This window comes from Saccopteryx bilineata, chromosome 4 (assembly GCF_036850765.1).
Source record: "Saccopteryx bilineata isolate mSacBil1 chromosome 4, mSacBil1_pri_phased_curated, whole genome shotgun sequence".
Lineage (NCBI taxonomy): Eukaryota > Metazoa > Chordata > Mammalia > Chiroptera > Emballonuridae > Saccopteryx > Saccopteryx bilineata.
The window spans coordinates 91,906,850-91,930,750 of record NC_089493.1 but is presented as its reverse complement, the minus strand read 5'-3'; the positions used below and the strand labels follow the sequence as shown (position 1 = coordinate 91,930,750).

At 35.5% G+C, this 23,901-nt stretch overlaps 1 pseudogene; it reads left to right on the top strand.

The window, feature by feature from the left end:
• The first annotated feature begins 22,033 nt into the window (after window positions 1-22,033).
• On the top strand, window positions 22,034-23,484 carry LOC136335490 (cold shock domain-containing protein E1-like; annotated as a pseudogene).
• Window positions 23,485-23,901: the final 417 nt, after the last annotated feature.

Here is a 23,901-nt window from a genome sequence, read left to right as displayed (position 1 = left end):
TATGGACCAGACGCAGGGCAACAAATCAATCAAAGGTTATAGAATGTTGTGCCATGTTTCCTTGGTCAATGCTGTGGCCCCTGAATTCAACAGCCATCAAGAGTCTGTCTGGGCCCTGGCCAGTTGGCTCAGTGCTAGAGCGTAGGCCAGGTGTGTGAATATCCTAGGTCTGATTCCCGGTCAGGGCACTCAGGAGACGTGATCATCTGCTTCTTCCACCCTTCCCCCTCCCTCTTCTCTCTCTCTCTACCCTTCCTGCAGCCATGGCTCAATTGGTTCAAGCACATAGGCCAGGCACTGAAGACGGCACCGTGGAACCTCCACCTCAGGAGATAAAAATAGCTTGGTTGCCAGCATGGCCCCAGATAGGCAAAGCTTTGGTCCAGATGGCGGGCAGGGGTGGAGGGAGGAGGCAGGAGGGTTGCTTGGTGGATCCCAGTTGGGGCACATGCTGGAGTCTATTTCCCCTCCTCTCACTTGGAAAAGAAGGAGGAAAAAATGAGTCTGTCTGTACGATTGATATGTGCTGTTATTTCAAAGTGTTTCTTCCTGCTTTCTACCTTTCCCTCTACCCTTCTTCTACCTGCCCACTCTTTACTCCTGATAAATGTATCCAAGAGAACAGATCAGTGATATCATAAGTTGAAAATACTTGGCTTAATTAAATTTATAGCCAAGAATATTCAGAACTCAGTTTACTTTCCATAATGTACTAGTGTGCTGATCACAACAAAATTATTTGTTTTCTTAGCTGGTTTGAAACCCTGGGCTTGCCTGGTCATGGCCCATATGAAAAGCCGTGGTGGAATTCAGCTGGTTTGCACCGGTTTGTCAGAACTGATACCTAATTTCTTGGTGAGTTCAGCAAACTAGTAGTTAAAACAGCACTTGTTGTAATCAGGATTCTTTCTAAGGTGGGCACCTGAGCAACTGCCCAATGTGGAAATCACAAATTTACATTCCTTACTCTTTTTTAATGTTCATCTGCACAACAGCGCATTCCTAAGCGCTGCAGTAATGGTCATTCCGTTCATGGGTGAAAAAAGTTGATGGAACTATTCTTATAATGTTTACTTATTCATTTCATAAAACTCATTATACCTTTGATGAAATACTACATTTTAATTCCCTCATGTTCGTTACTTCAGTAAACAAACATATAACAAAGAGAAAAAGTGTCAAACAGCCAGGGGGTGACAACTTGTATTGTTTTTTGTCAAGTATTATTTAATGTTTTTTCATTAACATTTTAAAACTCTTTCTTATAACATAATCCAGTTTTGTGTACCTTTTTTATTGTTCTTAAGTATTAAATGCATGAAATAAACTATCTTTTAGTATATTGGGTTTTTTAATACTTAAAACGGTCATTAGGGCAGAGAACCAGTTGTTAAATTATTTGAATCCCACCACTGGTGTTGGTTGTTTCTTACATCGTCAAGTTCTAGAGAAAACTATTCTCACTACACATTCAAAGCCCTTGTGGCAAAGGGCACACCTGGAGCACCACCCCTGAGGCCTCACGATCACTGCACTTGTTGCTCATAAATAATCGCCTGGGTCTCTGCAATGGAGGCTGTAAGGTGCTAGAGGACTTTGAAATGTTTATTTATGAACCTTCGTTCTTGCTTTCCTATCTATTAATAATTTAAGTATCTGATCCCTCTGCTTTTTTTCTGAACATCATTGTTCTCTTATTTTTTCTTGCTTCTTTATCTAATATGGTGTCTAAAACCAATCATGCCAGAGCTCTTTTATAAATATCAGCAATCGACACATTCTGCTTTCTCTCCTACTTAATCAGCTTGCTAAATCCAAAGGCAGGATAAATTCCTTACTCACTATTACAACAAACTGCAACCATGCATTAGATTCTGGGGTAATGTTAATTATGACAATGATGTTGGCTCACAGATCTTATTGGACACATAATATGCCTCCATGGAATGGCAGGCCTTTAATGTAAAGCTATCACAGGTGTTGCTTGTCACCTACAAATAGTAAATTTATTTCTTACTTAAAGAATGTTGATATTCTTTTAGTTAACAAAGTTCTTAGATAAAAATATATACCTTCTCCAGACATATGCAGGTTTGAGGTCACCATGTACTCTGGTGATCGATATCATCAGTGCAGAGACGCTCAGCTACAGCAATGGCTCCCCTACACTTCCCCTGTGGTGTGAGGAGGACTCGTCAGAAGGTTGCACTTCATATGGAATCTTACTCCCTTTTCTGAGCAAAAGAAGCTACTGCACCAACAGTCACCTACAATGGCTAAAGGATTATTTTCCATGAATAAAAATTATTTTAATGAATTGTTACATCTTTATATAATCAATAAAGATATGTGTCCTAACCAATTTATCAATAGACTTTTCCACTTTTTCCTACAATCCAGAATGTTAATAAACAGGCCACTTTTTTGTTGTTCTTTTGCTTGATTTCACTATTTGACTATTTGATTTTTAATTGAATTTCTTGGGGTTACAATAGTGAATAAAATTTTATGTTTCTAGTATAGAATAGCTAAGCTTCTTGATACTACTTATCAAGGGTTAAAAGTGCTACATTTGTATCCCAAACAGAAGAAAGCTACATTTCTCATCTATGGTATTTTAATAGTGGGCCATTGTCTAAGGCATGTCTGTTTAAGAAATGTGTTCTTACTTATATGTATTTAGGGACAAAAAAAAACAACTAGAATTAAAACACCTGAAAATTAATCTTAAGCTTACATATCACCTTATAATTAATATGAGGTTATGGTATCATATTAAATGTTTCTTGGAGTAAAATATACATAAAAGAAAGTATGAATATGTATTTATTTATTATATTATATTAACATCCTTATAATCAGCATCCATATGCAAAAGCAGAGCATCACTGGCACTTCAGAGCTCCCTCTATGACCTTTATAATTCTGTTTCATAGTTAACACTATTAAGACTTCTAACAAGAAATATCACTGGTTTTCATCCTTTTTATACTTGAAAACATGTGAAATAGAATTATTTCAGGGACCGCTAGGGCAGAAATCACCCTGAGCATAAGCAAATTTGGCTATTATTGGGTCTATAATCTTCATACAATATTAGGATGGTTAACTCTTTCTCGAATGGGTACAAAATGTCTGTTGGAGAGGCACTGGTCTACAAACGGGCAGTTAAAAAACATAGGTATAGATAGCTAATGTCTGTTTTTGTTTTTATTTTACTTTATATTGTAGAAATGGTATTTTTATTTGCCATTGAATATCTCTTTTTGTAAAGTAACTGCTTAAGACTTTTGCATTTTTTTATTTTATTTAGAAAATTAAATCAATGGTGGCATTGATCAATTAGAGTACATAGTTTTCTTTTTGGTCATGGCAACACAGGCGAAGCACTCATCTGCTTCTCCACCTTCCCCCTCTATTTTCTCTCTTACCTCTCTCTTCCTCTCCCACAGCCAGGGCTCCATTGGAGCAGGATTGACCCGGGCACTGAGGAAGGCTCTATGGCCTCCGCTTCAGGCACTAGAATGGCTCCAGCTGCAACAGAGCAACATCTCAGATGGGTAAAGCATCGCCCCCTGATGGGCATGCCAGGTGGATACTGGTGGTGCGCATGCAGGAGTCTGACTGCCTCCCCACTTCTAACTTCGGGGGAAAAAAAAAAGTACATAGGTTTCAGGTAAACATTTCTACAGCATTTGAATTGTTGATTATGATGTATAGCAACCACTCAAAGTAAAATCATTTTTTTTTTAATTTAGACAATTAATTTTAACAGGGTGATATTGTTTAATTAGGGTACATAGATTCAGAGAAAACATCTCCAGGTCATTTTGACATTTGATTATGTTGCATACCCATCACCAAAAGTCAAACTGTCTTCTGTCACCTTCAATTAAGTTTTCTTTGTGCCCTTATCCTCCCCCCACCCCTTTCTTCCCTCCCCCCCCCTGTAACCACCACACTCTCGTTCAAGTCCATGCATCTCATTTTTGTGTCCCACCTATGTATGGAATCATACAGTTCTTAGTTTTTTCTGATTTATTTATTTCACTCAGTATAATGTTATCAAGGTCCATCCATGTTGTTGTAAATGATCCAATGTCATCATTTCTTTTTTTTTAATATTAATATTTTGTAATAAATTTAATGCAGTGACATTGATAAATCAGGGTACATATGTTGAGAGAAAATATCTCTAGATTATTTTGACAATTGATTGTGCTGTATACCCCTCCCGCAAAGTTAAATTGTCTTCTGTCACCTTCTATCTGGTTTTCTTTGTGCCCCTCCCCTCCCCTAACCCCTCTCTCCTTCTTCACCCCCTCCCCCCTCCCCCAACCCCCCTGCCCCTGTTGCCATCACATTCTTGTTCATGTCTCTGAGTCTCATTTTTATGTCCCTTCTATGTATGGATTCATCTCAGTTTTTTTTTCTGATTTACTTATTTCACTCCGTATAATGTTATCAAGGTCCATCCATGTTATTGTAAATGATCCGATGTCATCATTTCTTATGGCTGAGTAGTATTCCATAGTATATATGTACCAAAGTTTTTTAATCCACTCGTCCTCTGACGGACACTTGGGCTGTTTCCAGATCTTCGCTATTGTGAACAATGCTGCCACAAACATGTGGGTGCATTTCTCCTTTTCGAGCCGTTCTATGGTGTCCTTGGGGTATATTCCTAAAATTGGGATAGCTGGGTCAAAAGGCGGTTCGATTTTCAGTTTTTTGAGGAATCTCCATACTGTTTTCCACAGTGGCTGCACCAGTCTGCATTCACACCAGCAGTGCTGGAGGGTCCCCTTTTCTCCACATCCTCGCCAGCACTTATTCTGTGTTGTTTTGTTGATAAGCGCCATTCTGACTGGTGTAAGGTGATATCTCATTGTGGTTTTAATTTGCATTTCTCTAATGATTAGTGATGTTGAGCATTTTTTCATATGCCTATTGACCATCTGTATGTCCTCTTTGGAGAAGTGTCTATTCATCTCTTTTGCCCATTTTTGGATTGGGTTGTTTGTCTTCCTGGTGTTGAGTTTTACAAGTTCTTTATAAATTTTGGTTATTAACCCCTTATCAGACGTATTGTCAAATATGTTCTCCCATTGTGTAGTTTGTCTTTTTATTCTGTCCTTGTTGTCTTTAGCTGTGCAAAAGCTTTTTAGTTTGATACAGTCCCATTTGTTTATCCTGTCTTTTATTTCACTTCCCCATAGAGATAAATCAGCAAATATATAGCTCCGAGAGATGTTGGAGAGCTTACTGCCTATGTTTTCTTCTAAGATGCTTATGGTTTCACGGCCTACATTCAAGTCTTTTATCCATTTTGAGTTTATTTTTGTGAGTGGTGTAAGCTGGTGATCTAGTTTCATTTTTTTGCAGGTAGCTGTCCAATTTTCCCAACACCATTTGTTAAAGAGGCTGTCTTTACTCCATTGTATTTCCTTACCTCCTTTGTCAAATATCAGTTGTCCATAGAACTGTGGGTTTATTTCTGGGTTCTCTGTTCTATTCCATTGATCTATATGCCTGTTCTTATGCCAATACCAGGCTGTTTTGAGTACAATGGCCTTGTAGTATAACTTGATATCAGGAAGTGTGATACCTCCCACTTTATTCTTCTTTTTTAAGATTGCTGAGGCTATTCGTGTCCTTTTTTGGTTCCATATAAATTTTTGGAATATGTGTTCTATATCTTTGAAGTATGTCATTGGTATTTTAATTGGTATTGCATTGAACTTATAAATTGCTTTGGGTAATATAGACATTTTAATGATGTTTATTCTTCCTAACCATGAGCACGGTATATGCTTCCACTTGTTAGTATCTTCCTTGATTTCTTTTATCAATGCTTTGTAATTTTCCGAGTACAAGTCTTTAGTCTCCTTGGTTAAGTTTACTCCTAGGTACTTTATTTTTTTGGTTGTAATTGTGAAGGGGATTGTTTCCTTAATTTCTCTTTCTGACTGTTCATTGTTGGTGTATAAAAATGCTTCTGATTTCTGAGTATTGATTTTATATCCTGCCACTTTGCTGAATTTATTTATCAGGTCCAGTAGTTTTTTGCCTGAGACTTTAGGGTTTTCTATATACAATATCATATCATCTGCAAATAATGATAGTTTTACTTCTTCTTTTCCAACTTGAATGCCTTTTATTTCTTCTTCTTGTCTGATTGCTGTGGCTAGGACTTCCAGGACTATGTTAAATAAGAGTGGTGAAAGGGGGCACCCCTGCCTTGTTCCTGATCTTAAGGGTATTGTTTTTAATTTTTTCCCATTGAGTATGATGTTGGCTGTGGGTTTCTCATAGATGGCTTTTATCATGTTGAGGTATGTTCCCTGTATTCCCACTTTGCTGAGAGTTTTGATCATGAATGGGTGCTGGATTTTATCAAATGCTTTTTCTGCATCTATTGAAATTATCATATGGTTTTTCTCCTTCTTTTTGTTTATGTGATGAATCACATTGATTGATTTACGAATATTGTACCAGCCTTGCCTCCCCAGAATAAATCCCACTTGATCATGGTGTATGATTTTTTCCATATATTGTTGGATCCGATTTGCTAATATTTTGTTGAGGATTTTAGCATCTATATTCATCAGAGATATTGGCCTATAATTTTCTTTCTTTGTGTGGTCTTTGCCTGGTTTTGGAATCAGAATTATGCTCGCCTCATAAAAGGAGTTTGGAAGTCTTCCTTCCTCTTGAATTTTTTGAAATAGTTTGAGAAGGATAGGAGTTAGTTCTTCTTTGAATATTTGGTAGAATTCCGTTGTGAAGCCATCGGGCCCCGGACTTTTCTTTGTTGGGAGTTTTTTGATAACTGTTTCAATCTCATTTGGTGTAATTGGTCTGTTTAAGTTTTCTGATTCTTCCAGATTGATTTTTGGAAGATTGTACGTTTCAAGGAATTTGTCCATTTCATCTAGGTTGTCTAGTTTTTTGGCATACAGTTCTTCATAGTATTTTCTTACAATAGTTTGTATTTCTGTTGTGTCAGTTGTTATTTCTCCTCTCTCATTTCTAATTTTATTTATTTGAGTCCTCTCTCTCTTTTTCTTGGTGAGTCTACTTAAAGGTGCATCAATCTTGTTTACCTTTTCAAAGAACCAGCTCCTAGTTTCATTGATCCTCTGTATTGTTTCTTTAGCCTCTATGTCATTTATTTCTGCTCTGATCTTTATTATTTCCTTGCTTCTACTACATTTGGGCTTTACTTGCTGTTCTTTTTCTAATTCTTTTAGATGCAGGGTTAAGTTGTTTATTTGAGCTTTTTCTAGCTTCTGAAAGTGTGCCTGTAGTGCTATGAACTTCCCTCTCAGCACTGCTTTCTCTGTGTCCCATAAATTTTGAGTTGTTGTATGCTCATTGTCATTCGTTTCTAGGAATTTCTTTATTTCTTCTTTGATCTCATTCTTAATCCATTCATTATTTAACACCCTGCTATTTAGTTTCCATGTGTTTGAGAATTTTTGAGCTTTTCTGCTGTGATTCATTTCTAGTTTCATGCCGTTGTGATCGGAGAAAGTGCTTGATATGATGTCAGTCTTCTTAAATTTGTTGAGAGCACTTTTGTGCCCTAACATGTGGTCTATCCTAGAGAATGTACCATGAGCACTTGAAAAGAATGTATATTCTGCTGCTTTAGGGTGAAAGGTTCTGAAGATATCTATTAAATCGAGTTGATCTAGTGTTTCCAATAAGTCTGCTGTTTCTTTGTTAATTTTCTTTCTTGAGGATCTATCTAGTGATGTTAGTGGGGTATTGAAATCCCCTACTATTATAGTATTGCTGTTGATCTCGCCCTTTAAATCCATCAAAGTCTGTTTTATATATTTGGGTGCTCCTATATTAGGTGCATAGATATTTATAATAGTTATATCTTCCTGTTGGATTACTCCCTTTATCATTATGTAGTGGCCTTCTTTATCTCTTACTATATTCTTTGTTTTAAAGTCCAATTTGTCTGATATAAGTATTGCTACCCCAGCTTTTTTTTCATTTCCGTTTGCATGAAACATTTTTTTCCATCCTTTTACCTTCAATCTGTGTGTGTCTTTTGTTCTAAGGTGTGTCTCTTGTAGACAACATATGTATGGGTCCTGTTTTCTTATCCACGCAGCTACCCTATGTCTTTTGATTGGATCATTTAATCCATTTACATTTAAGGTTATTATTGATATGTAGTTGTTTATTGCCATTTTCTTCTTTAAAGGTGTATTCCTTTTTCTTTCTTTTTTTTCTGTATTCTTTTCCCACTTTATCTGTTTACACCAGGCCCCTTAATATTTCCTGCAGCATTGGTTTGGTTGTAATGAATTTCTTGAGTTGTTTTTTGTCTGGGAAGCTTTTTATTTCTCCTTCAATTTTAAATGATAGCCTTGCTGGATAAAGTAGTCTTGGTTGTAGGTTCTTGTTCTGCATTACTTTGAATATTTCTTGCCATTCCCTTCTGGCCTCAAGTGTTTCTGTTGAGAAGTCAGATGTCATCCTTATGGGGGCTCCTTTGTAGGTGATAATTTTTTTTTCTTGCAGCTTTTAATATTTTCTCTTTATCGCTTAGCTTTGGTATTTTAATTATGATGTGTCTTGGTGTAGGTTTTTTTGGGTTTCTCTTTAATGGAGTCCTCTGTGCTTCTTGGATTTGTGAGAGTTTCTCTTGCATTAATTTAGGGAAGTTTTCAGCTATGATATGATTGAACAAAGTCTCTATCCCTTGTTCTTTTTCTTCTTCTTCAGGAACCCCTATGATGCAGATGTTATTTCTCTTCATGTTGTCACAGAGCTCTCTAAGAGTATCCTCTGACTTTTTGAGTCTCTTTTCTCTTTTCTTCTCTGCTTTCATGCCTTCATTCCAGTTGTCTTCTAACTCGCTGATTCGATCCTCTGCTCTATCTATCCTGTTTTTAATTCCTTCCATTGTGGTCTTTATTTCTGATATTGTATTTGTCGTCTCCAACTGATTCTTTTTTATACTTGCTATTTCTTTATTTAGGTTTTCAAACTCCCCCTCCATTGTTGTTCTAAGATCCCTAAGCATCCTTACAATCATTATTTTGAACTCCGCATCTGGAAGTTTGATTATTTCCATATCACTCAGTTCATCTCTCAAAAGTGTCTCTTGTGGTTTCATTTGGATTGCACTCCTTTGTTTTCTCATCTTCTTCTTCTTTTTTTTTTTTTTTATTTGTAGAGTTGATTGAGTCTAGGCTTGGTGTTGTCTGCCTCCAGTTTTCAGTTGCGTTATTTTTAGGTCTTCGTGGGTTGGTATCAGCTATTATTTGTAATCCACTTTCGGATTTGGGCAGCTTTGAAGTCTTGATTTGTTTGTTTTCTTAACAGGTGATAGTCTTGTTAACTGATCTCAGCAGGGGGCTTCCTTGAAACTGTATCCAGGAATGCTGTGGGTGTAACCTGAGACGCTGAAGGTCTCTTCCTCCAACTAATCTCAATGGGGGCAGGGTTTTTTCTCTCAGCTTCAGTAGGGGGAGGTGTATCTCAGATCTCCATGGAGACCTGAGTTACTGCCCTTCCTCCCCACTTCTTGTTTTCAGCTGTGTCTTGTTGTGATGATTGGAGCTGGATAGATGTCCGGAGATCTCTGATCCAGAAGCAATTCAGCTCTGTTTTGTGAAAGGTTCAGTCCCTCCCCCGGCTATGGCCGCCTCCAGCACGAATGAGTCAGCTTTTTTATTTTGTTTCTTGCATACCTTAGCCCCTCACAGTCTGTCCCTCTCCCTGTCTTTTCCACTTGGGAGATAAGCTGGTCTTTTCAACCCACCTTGCTCCCTGGTCGCCAGGTAAGTGGCTGTGAGCAGTAGTTTCTGCTCTTTTTCCTCTGTGAAATCCTCTCTGGGCTCTCAGCCTCACCCCCCTCCTTCCCTTCCTGTAAGCAGAGGAGATTCAGGCACTCCTTACCAGGATTATTGTGGCTTCCTCTTTGCTCCTTGGTTTTTGAGAGCTGTTCTTGCAGTTCAGTGTTGGTTTTTCATGCTGATTTTTTCTAAATTGATTTGTATTCCAGTTTGGTGTTGAGAGCTGGGTGTCTGTGCATCCGCCTACTCCGCTGCCATCTTCTCTCTGGATGTCATCATTTCTTATGGCTGAGTAGTATTCCATAGTACAGTATATATGTACCACATCATCTTTATCCAATCATCTATTGAAGGGCTTTTTGATTGTCCATGTCTTGGCCACTGTAAAAAATACTGTAATGAACATGGGGCTGCATGTGTCTTTATGTACCAAACTTTTTGAGTTTTAAGGTTAAATACCCAGTAGAGGGATTGTTGGATCATATGGTAGTTCTATTTTTAGTTTTTTGAGGAACCACCATACTTTACTCCATAATGGTTGTACTACTTTCCATTCCCATTAACAGTGAATGAGGGTTCCTTTTTCTCCACAGCCTCTCCAACATTTGCTATTACCTGTCTTGTTGATAATAGCTAATCTAACAAGTATGAGGTGATATCTCATTGTAGTTTTGATTTGCATTTTTCTAATAGCTAATGAAGATGAGCATCTCTTCATATATCTGTTAGCCATTTGTATTTCTTCCTGGAAGAAGTGTCTGTTCATGTCTTCTTCCCATTTTTTTTATTGGATTGTTTGCTTGTTTGTTGTTGAGATTTATGAGTTCTTTCTATATTTTGGATATTAAGCCCTTATCTGAACTGTGGTTTGAAAATATCATCTCCCATTTAGTTGGCTGTCTGCTTGTTTTGTTGTCAGTTTCTCTTTCTGAGCAAAAGCTTCTTAGTCTGATGTAGTTCCATTCACTTATCTTTGCTTACACTTCCCTTGCCGTTGGAGTAAAATTCATAAAATGCTCTTTAAAACAAGGTCCATGAGTTTAGTACCTATGTCTTCTTCTATGGACTTTATTGTTTCAGATCTTATATATATTTAGGTCTTTGATCCATTTTGAATTAATTTTCATACAAGGGGACAAGCTGTAGTCGAGTTTCATTCTTTTGCATGTGGCTTTCCAGTTTTCCTAGCACCATTTATTGAAGAGGCTTTCTTTTCTCCATTGTATGTTGTTGACCCCTTTATCGAAAATTATTTGACCATATATATGTGGTTTTATTTCTGGGATTTCTATTCTGTTCCATTGGTCTGAGTGTCTATTTTTTTTGCCAATACCATGCTGTTTTGATTGTTGTGGCTCTATAATATAATTTGAAGTCAGGTATTGTAATGCCCCCAGCTTCTTTCTCTTTCCTTCAGATTGCTCTGGCTATTCGGGGTTTTTTATAGTTCCATATAAACCTGATGATTTTTTGTTCCATTTCTTTAAAAAATGACATAGCAATTTTGATGGGAATTGCATTAAATTTGCATATTGCTTTGGGTAATATGGTCACTTTGACTATATTTATTCTTCCTATCCAAGAACAAGAAATATTTTTTCATTTCATTGTATCTTTTTTGATTTCCCTTAACAATGCTTTGTAGTTTTTATTATATAGGTCCTTTACATTCTTTGTTATGTTTATTCCTAGGTATTTTTTTGTTGTTGTTGCAAACATAAAGGGGATTATTTTTTTTGAGCTTGTTTTCTGATGTTTCATTGTTGGCATGCATATAGGAAAGCAATAGACTTTTGTATATTAATATTGTATTCTTCAACCTTACTGTATTGGTGTATTGTTTCTAGTAGTCTTTTTGTGGAGTCTTTGGTGTTTTTTATGTATAGGATCATATCATCTGTAAAAAGTAAAACTTTTACTTCTTCTTTCCCAATATGAATGCCTTTTATTTCTTTATCTTGTCTGATTGCTCTGGCTAGAACTTCCAGCACTATGTAGAATAAGTGTGGAGAGAGTGGACAACCTTGTCTTATTCCTGATTTTAGAGGAATAGTCCTCAGTTTTATGCCACTTAATATGATGTTAGCTGATGGTTTATCATAAATAGCCTTTATTATGTTTAGATAGTTTTCTTCTATACCCATTTTATTGAGTGTTTTAAACATAAAATTGTGTTGTATTTTATCGAATGCCTTTTCTGCATCTATTGATAAGATCTTATGGGTTTTGTTCTTTGTTTTGTTGATATGGTGTATTATGTTAACTGTTTTATGTATGTTGAACCATTCCTGTGATTCAGGGATGAATCTCACTTGATCATGATGAATTATTTTTTTATGTATTGTTGTATTCGATTTGCTAGTATTTTGTTTAGTATTTTAGCATCTGTATTTATTCGAGATATTGGTCTGTAGTTTTCTTTCTTTGTATTGTCCTTGCCAGATTTTGATATGAGGGTTATATTGGCCTCAAAAAGTGTGTTTGAATGTATTGCTTCTACTTCAATTTTTGGGAAAACTTTGAGTAGAATAAGAACCAAGTCATCTTTGAATATTTAATAGAATTCACTAGTATAGCCATCTGACCCTTGACTTTTATTTTTTGGGAGATACAAAGCTATCAGAATGCAATATATAAAATGGCAATAGGAAATCCTCAGTGTCAACAATTACACTACATATAAATGGATCAAACTCACCAATAAAACAACACAGAGTAGCAGAATGGATTAAAAAAGAAAATCCAACTGTATGCTGCCTACAAGGAACACATCTAAGCTTCTAAGATAAAAACAAATTCAAAGTGAAAGGTTGGAAAATGATTCTCCAAGCAAATAACATCCAAAGAAAAGCAGGTGTAACCATACTTATATTATCTAACAATGCTGACTACAAGACAGCAAAGGTAATCAGAGACAAAGATGGCCATTTCATAATGATAAAGGGGACATTGAATAAAGAAGACATAACACTTCTTAATATATATGCACCAAAGCAAAGAGCACCAAAATATATAAGACATCTACTAACTGACCTAAAAATAAAAACTGATAAAAATACAATCATACTTGGAGACCTCAATACACCACTGATGGCTCTAGATCATTCATCCAAACAGAAAATCAATAAAGAAATATTGGCCATAAACGAAACACTAGAACAATTGGATATGATAGACATCTATAGGACACTGTATCCCAAAATGCCAGAGTATACATTTTCAGATTATACATGGAACATTCTCAAGAATTGACCATATGTTGGGCCACAAAACTAACATCAACAAATTCAGAAAGATTGAAATTATACCAAGCATATTTTCTGACCATAAAGCTATAAAACTAGAAGTCAACTGAAAAAAAAGAAGTAAACAAACCCCCCAAAATGTGAAAATTAAACAACATACTTCTAAAAAGTGAGTGGGTCAAAGAAGAAATAAAAGTAGAGTTCAAAAGATATATACAGACAAACGAAAATAACAGTAAGACATCAGAATCTCTGGGATGCAGAAAAAGCAGTAATAAGAGGAAAGTTCATATCACTACAGGCCTATATGAACAAACAAGAGAGAGCCCAAGTAAACAACTTAACTTCACATCCTAAGGAACTAGAAAAAGAAGAACAAAGGCAACCCAAAACCAGCAGAAGAAAAGAAATAATAAAAATCAGACCAGAAATAAATGAAATAGAGAACAAAAAAAAACTATAAAAAAATCAATAAAACAAGGAGCTGGTTCTTTGAAAAGATCAACAAAATTGAAAAACCCTTGGCAAGACTCACTAAGGAAAAAAGAGAAAGGACTCATATAAACAAAATCCAAAATGAAAGAAGAGAAATCACCACAGATATCATAAATATACAAAGAATTATTGTTGAATACTATGAAAAACTATATGCCACCAAATTTAACAATCTAGAAAAAATGGATAAATTTCTAGAACAATACAATCTTCCTAGATTGAGTCATAAAGTAGAAAGCCTAACCAGTGTTTCCCAACCTTTTTTGTGCCATCAGCTAAATAACTCACAAATGCTTTACCATCTATTGTTAACAGATACTTCATTTCAGGTTTGTCGCTTAAAATATCACTAAGAGTATCAAACAGTTCCATAAATCTTTTCAAACAGTTTCCTTTAGATAGCCATCTTACTTCAGTATGAAGTAAAAGTCTCACATGGTCTTCATTTTGTTCTTCACAAAATAGCTGGAAAAGACGCTCACATTTGGCACTAGCTTTAATAGCATTAACACACTTTATTACTGTATGTAATACTTCATTCAGAACAGATGAGATGTTTTTAGCTACCAAGTTTTTCCTATGAATAACACAATGCACAAGAATCATTTCTGGATTCGCATCTTTCATCAATTTTAAGCAGCCATTTTTCTTGCCCATCATATTGGGAGCACCATCTGCAGCACAAGATGTTATATTTTTTATTGGTATATCATCAACATCTAAGTAGTTTTTTAGCTTATTATATATATCTTTGGAGGTAGTGGTGCTTTCTAATCTTTTACAGAACAACATTTCTTCAGCAAAATGTCCTTTATCAATATATCTTATGTAAGTTATCAATACTGCCTCACTGTCTCTCAAAGTTGATTCATTTATTTGCAAGGAGAATTTTATTGTTTTCAGCTTTTCAATAAGTTGTTTTTCAATATCCTCACTCATTTCATCTATTCTTCTGCTCACAGAATTGTTACTGAGTAGCATAGCTTTTACATCTTTGTCATCTTTTTCAAGAACCATTTTAAGAAATGCTGATATTGATGGTTTCATTAAATTCTCTCCTATAGTGTGATTTTCTCCAGTTTTAGCAATGAATAAAGAAATTTGATAACTAGCCTCAAGAACACGATTATTAGTTGAAGTATGAGCAGTAAATAGAGACTTTAATGTTGTTCTTTTTTCAAAATTTTTCTTTAAAGTTTTAAAGTAACTCAAATCTGAATTAATATGAGCACTATGTTTTGCCTTCAAATGCGCCTCAAGATGACCTCGTTTCATTGATTCGTTGGTCAAGCATTGCTAGCATAAAAAACAAAAAGGAATCCACTCATTGTGAACAGCAGGTATGAACCCAAATTTTAAATATTCCTCCGAATATTGATGAATTTTTTTCTTGCTTGCACCACTCATTTTACTATGGGCTATAATAAAAATAAGATCAATTAAAAACTAATATTAAAATATGTGTTAAAATATATTCAATGTGACATAGAGTAAACGTATACTAAAAATTCATATTTATTTAAATGTATATAACACATTTACTACACTACCACCGCAAATCAAAAGGTATCTATATTTTTCCACTTGACAAAATTTTCTGGAAAGTTATGCTTCTAAAATTAAAATTGTCATGCATGCACTATTATAGCCCCAATAATATTTATAAAATATTATTGCTTTCTAGCCCCGATGCAAGAAGTACTTAATAAAGAATTTAATATTGATAAAAATAAAATCAAATACTTACCAATTATATCTATACAATATATATATGTATATTTATTAAATCAATGAGCTTTTACAACAGTTTTGACTGACACTTATTTCAAATTAACACCAACTGAATGATGTGAAACACTACAGAAGTTGCAATGGGCCAATTAGGTGAGAATAACTGTGTTGTTTAGGGAGTTTTTAAACGTCTGGTGTTCCCCGAGGCAGACGGCACGCTCCACGGTGAACCCAGGACGAAGTTTACTTGATGACGCCAATCACCCAGTTGATATTTTGGTCTCGTCAAATGAAATTATATTGATACTTAATAATTATTTACCACAATTATTTAAGAATTGCATTTTTTGTTAAATTTGGCACCGATATCTAGCATTGCATTTAAATGGCCCAGGGCAAAAGAGTTAAAGTCGTGTCGAGTCCATTTTCAAATTGCCCCCTTAACTATCGAATTGCCCCCCTGTGGGGCATGGGCCCCACGTTGGGAAACACCGGCCTAAACAGACCCATAAGCAGGGAGGAAATAGAAACAACTGTCAAATCATTTTCCATCATCATATATTTGTCCCTCTTTACTCCCTTCTTCCCCACCCTTCCTTCTCTCTCTCCCATTGGTAACCACTTCACTTTTATATATGTCCATTAATCTCAGTTTTATATCCCACTTATATGTGAAATCATATAGTTCTTAGCTTTTTCTGACTTACTTATTTCACTCAGTATAATGTTCTCAAGGTTTTTATCAGTTTGCTTGGGTTTTTTTTCTTAAGATCTTTTTGTTTTTTATAAATATGTATACATTCTTGTACCAGAACAAATTTCTCAGCTTTTTCGAAGATCCCAGAATATCTTGAATGCCATTCATATCAAGGGCCAGAACTCTGCTTTCTTATTTTCTCTGCCTTGTGTACTAATTTCATCTATATATGTTATTCTTCAGAAACCGTATGGCTAATAAAGAGCTAAGGATGTTTCAGTATCTCTCTACAATTAAAAACACATATTTCTGCTGCCATCTCAATGTTTAGGGGTCTAGCACTATCTCTTTATAGGATTAGGAACCATTGCTTTTCTCAACTCATAACTCAGGATTTTTACTCTGATATTTTGATATTTTTCTTTAAAATATGTATCACCTTCTGGTGGTGGGTGTTATGATTACATTACACTGACTTTGCATTTGATTCATTATTTTAGGGTTTTATTCATACTATGGCTTTGAGTAAGGCAATATTAAACAACATGTGCTTGGATTTTGAAGCTTGAAAATCTCAGTTTCAAAAGTAAATGAAAAACTTGATACTAACACTAATTAAGACTGTGATGTTGGCAAGTTTTTAAATCTCTTTGAGGCTTAGATTTCTAATAAGTAATACAAATATCAAAATAATTCCTTACCTCACCAAATGCTAGTAAAGATCAAAAGATATAATATATTTAGGGCTTTCTTTAAAAAACACTCACTTTTGAAGTTAAAAAAATACAATCACATTGAAAAATAGACAAAATAAAAAGTAGTATGTTAGAATAAAGTATTCAAACAAATATAAAAGCAAAGTACTCTCCAAGATATAGAAATAGTTCCTACAAATAAAAAAAGAAATGATCTAATAGAAAAATGGTTATAAAGTAGAAATAAGCATTGACCAAGAGAAAATGACAGATTGTTAATATATGGAGAAAATTATTCAAAAGCTCTAGGAATCAGGAAAGTGCAAAAAGATAAATTGTATTTAGGTTGTTAAAAATATGGCAGTTTCCAATATGTTACAAGAATATAAAATGAACCTTCTTACTCACTGAAGGTTAGAGTATAATTGTTTATACTACATGAAGAGCAAATTGTCATTTTCTCCCAAATTTTAAATGTGCTTTCCTTTGACCTAGAAATTCCAATTTCAAAAATCTTATTATAATAGATAATTCCACATACATACAAAAATTAATTTACAAATATGTATAAGAAAATGCTTTATATGACCACAGAGAAATAGAAACAGATTATCTATCAATAGGAAATCAATTAATTAAATGATGGAATGTTTCAAAGTGCTATGTAGGCATAAAAAAGAATGAAGTGGACTTCTGTACTTTTTTTTCCTACTGTATAACAATCTCCAGGACACTATTAAATAAAAAGCAAAAGATAAGTAACAAAAAATTTAAATGAGTCTAATTTACACAGCAAGTTTGTATTTGTGTGTAAATGTGATGGCATGAAATTATTTATTTAAAAAATAAGCTGGTATATTATTTTTAATAAGTAAAATAGAAATATTACCAGTGCCTTTTATTTTAGTTCTGCCTGAGTCTTTTATTCATTGATTTATTCTTCCATTGAGTTGGGCAGGAGGGCACTGAGAGAGAGGAGCATCAACCTGTCATTCCATTTAGCTTTTTCATTTAGTTGTGCACTCACTGACTGCTTCTTGTACATGCCCTGACCAGGAATCGAACCCACGATGTCAGCACTGGAACAATGCATTATCCACTGAAATCTCCAGTCAAGTCTCTGCCTGAGTCTTATATGATGAGATAGATCTATGTGTTGCTTAAGAAATATCAAAAAATGATGAAAACTCTTTATAGATCCAGGACCTATAGACAAATTTTTTAAATTAATATTCACTTTTTTAAAACTTTTTAACACAAATTTGGATGTTCTAGACCAACAACAACAAAATATTTTTTCAGATTTCTCTCATTAAAAGAGTAATTTGTTTCTGGTAAGTGAAATGACAATAATAAGTATGCACTTTCAAATTTGGATTTGCTTTTGGATCCAAATAAAAGACACCTTTGAGCAAAGTATAATTATTTTTATTTTCTTCCCTGTTTTGATTGAAGCTAAAACACTAAAATCAATATTGTGTTGAGATGAGGAGGAGTCATGACAAATTCTCAATACCTTTCTATTGCTATACTAACATTATAATTCTTAGTTCTTCCTACTTCTCAGTAAAATCAACAAATGAAGTACATATACCTTGGCCTCTCTCTTTTTATCCTGCCTTTCTTCTTTTCCTTATTCATATTCTCCTCATTTCTTTCCATTCATTTTCCCTCTTTCTTGTTGCTCTCTCACTCTCCCAGATGGCTCTAGAGTCACTCACAATGGCTGCTGCCTCCCCCACCTTCACTTGCCTGGGAGATATTGCACAGGTGCAGCCTTATCTGGCCCACTGTGTCTCTCAGAGCACAGTAGTACACAGCGGAGTCTCTCAGGGTAACCTGGGGCAGGATCAAGGTACTGGACTTTCTGTCTGTTGCAATGGTCAGAGAAGCCATGTTGTTAGTCACATTATTTCGTAAGCCATGAATTACATACTGTGGCCTCTGACTGGGATATTGCCGATACCAATGTATATAGTCATTTCCGCCAATAGTAGAGTGGTTACAAGGCAGGTTCACATCTTTTCCTTCAGCATAATCCATGGAGTTGGGCTGGGTGATTTTAGCATCAATCACAGTCCCTAATCAGTCAAGAAAGTCAAATTAGCTTCTATGGAAAAAGGACACAACACACCCATAGCTCTTTGGCCTTACCCCATACTACAGTGTTTCTATTTATGTCTTGCTAGAATGCAAAAATATCATTGGTGTTTGTTATAGATACCAAAAATACGTGCCAAAAATTGGAGACTCCATAGGCTCTATTCCGTGGGTCTGTGGCTCAATAAATCCAGAGATTCCTTATATTGTACATACTGCTAAGGATCTATTGGGATCATGATTATGATTTATTCTGTCATATAGAAGTTTGTGTTCTAGACAAATGCATGGATCAGTTCTTCATTCTATCCATAGCATAGAAAAGAAATAGAGAGCAAATAACCTTTTAAGATCCCTTCTGATAAGCACAGAACACTTACCCAATAAGAGAAACACAGTTATTCCAGTCACCAGCTTCATACTTCAAGGACAAACTAGGATCATGCACCTAGAGCTCAGTCTTTATATCAGATCCTAGTCTTAAATAGATTTCAGAGAACGGAAGCAAAAGCTACTAGTAAAGACTTATGACAAGTGCAGCTACCCCTGTTTGTTGCCAGGATCTTGTCAGCCAATGACAGAGAAGTTCCTTCTCTAGGTCTTCCTCCTCTGTTTTATTCATATCCACAAGAAGAGGATGAGAATGTCAACCAGACAATCCAACGCACAGGGTACCCACTAAAATTATTTGTGAGGTTTAAAGTTTGGTTCTAAATAAGGAAAATCAAGTTTGCATCTATCCAGAACCTTTCTTTCATCATTTCTTCCTCAATGTACCAAAAAAAAAAATTGGCTGATGCTCCCTAGAGTTTGGGCAAAATATCATTTAATTCCAGAAAACTGTACTGAGCTCTGTGTTTGAGAAGATAAAATTTTCATTTACATTTCAGAAAGTTTATGTGAAATTTAAAATTAGTCAATGATGTGCTCATGAGGACAAGAAAAAGTAATAACATTGAGGCTAAAAGCTAAACCTTTTGGAGTTCAGATTTTCTATAAAGTTCCCTGGAATCAAGCATCTACTATTGCCTAGGTAAACGCTTTTCAATGCATCTTGATATAGTACCTGATGACACAAATGGTGCTCACTCTCATTCTTCTTAGACAAATGTCCTTAATACTCACTTTCCTTATGACCATGTTATGTGTCCTGTGCACCAAGGACACTGAGGCAGAAAGAAAAGACAGAGGGATGTAAAAAATTTGGATGAAGTGGCAATGGTAGAAAAGATAGGGAGGAAAGAAAAATTAGTATAAATAGGCAAGGTGCCTGGCCTGTGGTGACTCAGTGAATAAAGCGTCGACCTGGAGCACTGAGATCGTAGATTTGAAACCTGGAGCTTGCCTGGTCAAGGAACATATGAAAGTTAATGCTTTCTGCTTCTCCCCTTCTTCTCTCTTTCTCTTTCTCTCTCTCCCTCTCCCCCCCCATCTCTAAAATAAATATTTAAAAAAAAAAAAAAAGGCAAGGTAAGGGATGATCAGGAAAGGAAAAGAGAGGAAGTATTTTAGGAAGGGTCATAGAAAGGACTTAGGCTATTGGGCTAAGAGTCCCTGAGTCCTTGACCACACACACTCAGCAAGAGATTATGAAATACAAGTTGTCTAAAGAAGATGAAAGCATGTTGTTTTTTTCTGCTTTCCATTGAATGTCAATGGAAAACATAAGCTTATCTGCCCTGCTGCCAGGAAAAAAAAAGTGTTGTTTGCAGATGAAAGCAACCCCCTCTTGTGACTGAAGAAATGAACTGTATAACCAAAACCAGGCCAGGAATCAGTCAGCAAACTTGTGTAGGATGCTTTCCTCATATTTGAAATTGATAGTTTATTTTAATACCTCTTTACTTATTATTGTTTTCTGGTCCTATACCACTCCCAGGAAGGTTATAATTATGTTTATTGCTTTATTTCAGTAATATTCACACTGATTATTAGTTGTTGGCTTCTCTTGAAAATTCTTTTTCTCTCTAATCTTCTCATATTTAAAAGTTGATTCAAAAGCTTATATTCTTCAGTGTTATAAGAAAGTTGGTACAGATTAGGCACTCAAGAATTACTTGTTTTCTAAATTAGTAGATAAATCATTGTTCATGAATTTAGTGAGAGAAATTATGTTGAGCTACTCTTTAAATTCTAAATAGAATCTTCCAATATTATGGAGTACATTTTGAACACAGGGCTCCACCTGAATAAATATAGGATTAGATTTATAGGCAAAATTTAATAAACAACAGACTTTTTAAACTTAAGGTGGGAAAAATCAGACTATCAAGATATGGGAGTAAATGTGTCAGTAATTATACTTCATTCATTTAACAAATATTTATTGGGAGTTGATTCTGTGCCACATCTTACACACACACGTAAATACACACACAAGGTAACAGAATATTATTGATGAAACTATAAGAACAAATAAAACTAAAATTAAGGTCAGCAATACTTATATCAGGCAAAACAGATTTGAAAATAAAGGCTGTACTAAGAGACAGAGAATGACTCAGCAATTCTACCTGAGTATTATTTGAAGAAACCCAAAACACTAATTCAAAAAGACATCTCTATGTATATTGCAGCATTATTTAAAATAGCCAAGATATGGAAGCAAACTGAATGTGCATTGGTAGACAAGTGGATAAGGAAGTGGGACATACAAACAACAAAATATTAATCAGCCATAAAGAATGGAAATCTTGCCATTTGCAACAATATGGATGGGCCTAGAGGGTATAATGCTAAGTGAAATAGGTCAAACAGATAAAAACAAATTTCATATGATTTCACAAACTAAACACTATGTACCGAGCTATGCTGCTTATGGCAGCACTTAGAGGGGGTGCTGAGTTGTTGGTTATGAAGGAGGCACTGTCCTGTTAAGTATAAAGTATAACAGAACAGACTTTACCACCTAAAACTGCTCTTTTAAGTTTAGATCAGGCAAGGAACAAAGCTCAAAACATCCAACAAGACCAAAGAGGAGTACACAACACTTAATCTGAAACAAGAAGTCTGTGCCTACTCAAAGCTTTGAAAGAGCACTTCCCTGCACTGCTGGTAGTCATTGCTTTCTTCAGAACTGTACTGTGAGACTGCCTGCTGCAGCAGCTATTCTTTATTAGCTTTATAGGCTGTTTTCTTTAACATCTTTTTAATTAACAATAGCAACTTTTATCCTTTGAAACATGTGTCAAAAAAGAAGAATCGGCAAATATTACTGATAGCACAATATTTGATTATCACTGCAAGATGAGCTTTGATCCACATGTCTCCACAACAATGGATACATGGATACCCCAGTGGCACTCAGCAGCACTGTGTGAAAGTGAGGTTACTGAAAAACCGATACTGTCTTATGGATTCACTCAGTCTTCAGAATGTCAAGCTAAACTTTTCCTCCTCTGCTTATAGTATTATGAGAACCCGCAGGGCTTAAAACTAGTAGATGTTCCTGTCTGCCTGTCCCTGTCTATCCTTCTCTCTGACTCTCTCTCTGTCTCTGTAATAAATAAATAAATAAATAAATAAATAAATAAATAAATAAATCTTTAAAAAATAAACACTAGGAGATAATGTTGTATTAGAAATAATATCTGACCAGTGGCCCGGGCAACCCAGGGCTGTTAAACTGGTAAAGATGAAAGCAGAAACCCTCCCTGAAGAGCAAATGAATGGACAGAAGTGTTTTATCTGACTTACTGAAGATGTAGAGGAATGTTCAGCTGGAACCCAGAGATAAACTTTCTAATCGATAACAACAAACATTTTAGTGCTATAAATCCTCAAAATGTTATGTTGTTGAAAAATAAACAAGCCTACTGTCAGGGAGCAGTTTGTGCATGAAGAAAGTGTTTGGGTTTTTTGAAAGAAGTGATGTTGTAAAAAAATATTCTTTCACTAAAGTGAATTTACGGAGCCTTACAACCAGGAGATGATATGGAACTCATAATCAAGGACAGAAATGGTAAAGAAGTTGAAACAGATATCAGACTACTGCCTCAGGGAACAGTCATTTTTGAAGATATCAGCAGTGAACATTTTGAAGAACTGTAACTGAAGTTATTTGAAATGTACTCAATAAAAACCAGAATGACTTAATGCCAGGACACATCTTAGTTGACTTTGTGATTCCTAAAGAACTTTTTTTTTTTTGAGATAAAGGTATAAAATCCAAAAGGCAAGCATACTAGGTTTAATATTTCAACAGACTGATTTGATAAATTTGAACAAACAACCAACATAGAAGTTCTATCAATTGATTTAAGTTCACTGATGAAGCCAAAGAAATGGCTGTACTTGCTGCCATAGGAGATGGGTTTGGCTTCATCAACTGTGTGGATCATGGTGCTCATATGTTCTTCCACTATAGTGAAATTCTAGATGGTAACTAGCTCCATATTGCAGATAAAGTAGAGTTTACTGTGGTTCCCGATATGCTCTCTGCCAAAAAAAAAAAAAATTAAACTATTAGGATTAAAAAGCTTCCCAAGGGCACAGTTTTATTCTGTTTCAATTCAGATAAGAGTTTTCTGGGCACTGCAGAAAGAGAAGCTACTTTTTTTTGTAACGCTCCAGCCCGCTGGGAACTATCATTGTCACATGGAAGAAACCTACTCAAGACACAAACTTACGTCAAGAGGAAGAGGGGGAGTCCTGCCAAGGGAGGCAAAGAGGACCTTCTGAATCTCCTTCTCCCTTAGCTTTTCTTGATTAGAAGTAGAACAGAGGTAAAAGGATTACAGAGGAGGGAGATCAGGTGATTGGGGAAAGAATGAATAGTGGCCATTTTGCTGACATGGAGAAAGGGCTAATTTGGGAGAGTACATTCTTTTTCTTCTGCTAATTAACCAGCACAAAGGAAGGGGCAATCTAGAACCTCTAGGCTAATTTCCTAAAGCCCTGAATAAAATATTCTAAGAATTAGACGAATTTAGGATTCATGGACAAACCAAATTGAAATCATAACCTGCTTGCTGTGCCCCAGTCCTTCCTTCCTCTCAAGTCCATGTGAAGTAGCACACACCCGTGTGCCGTCCTGTCACCCTGAACAATCCTACCCGTGTTGGGAACCATCCCTACCAGAGAAGGCGAAGGCCACGAATACCCACAGCAGGCTG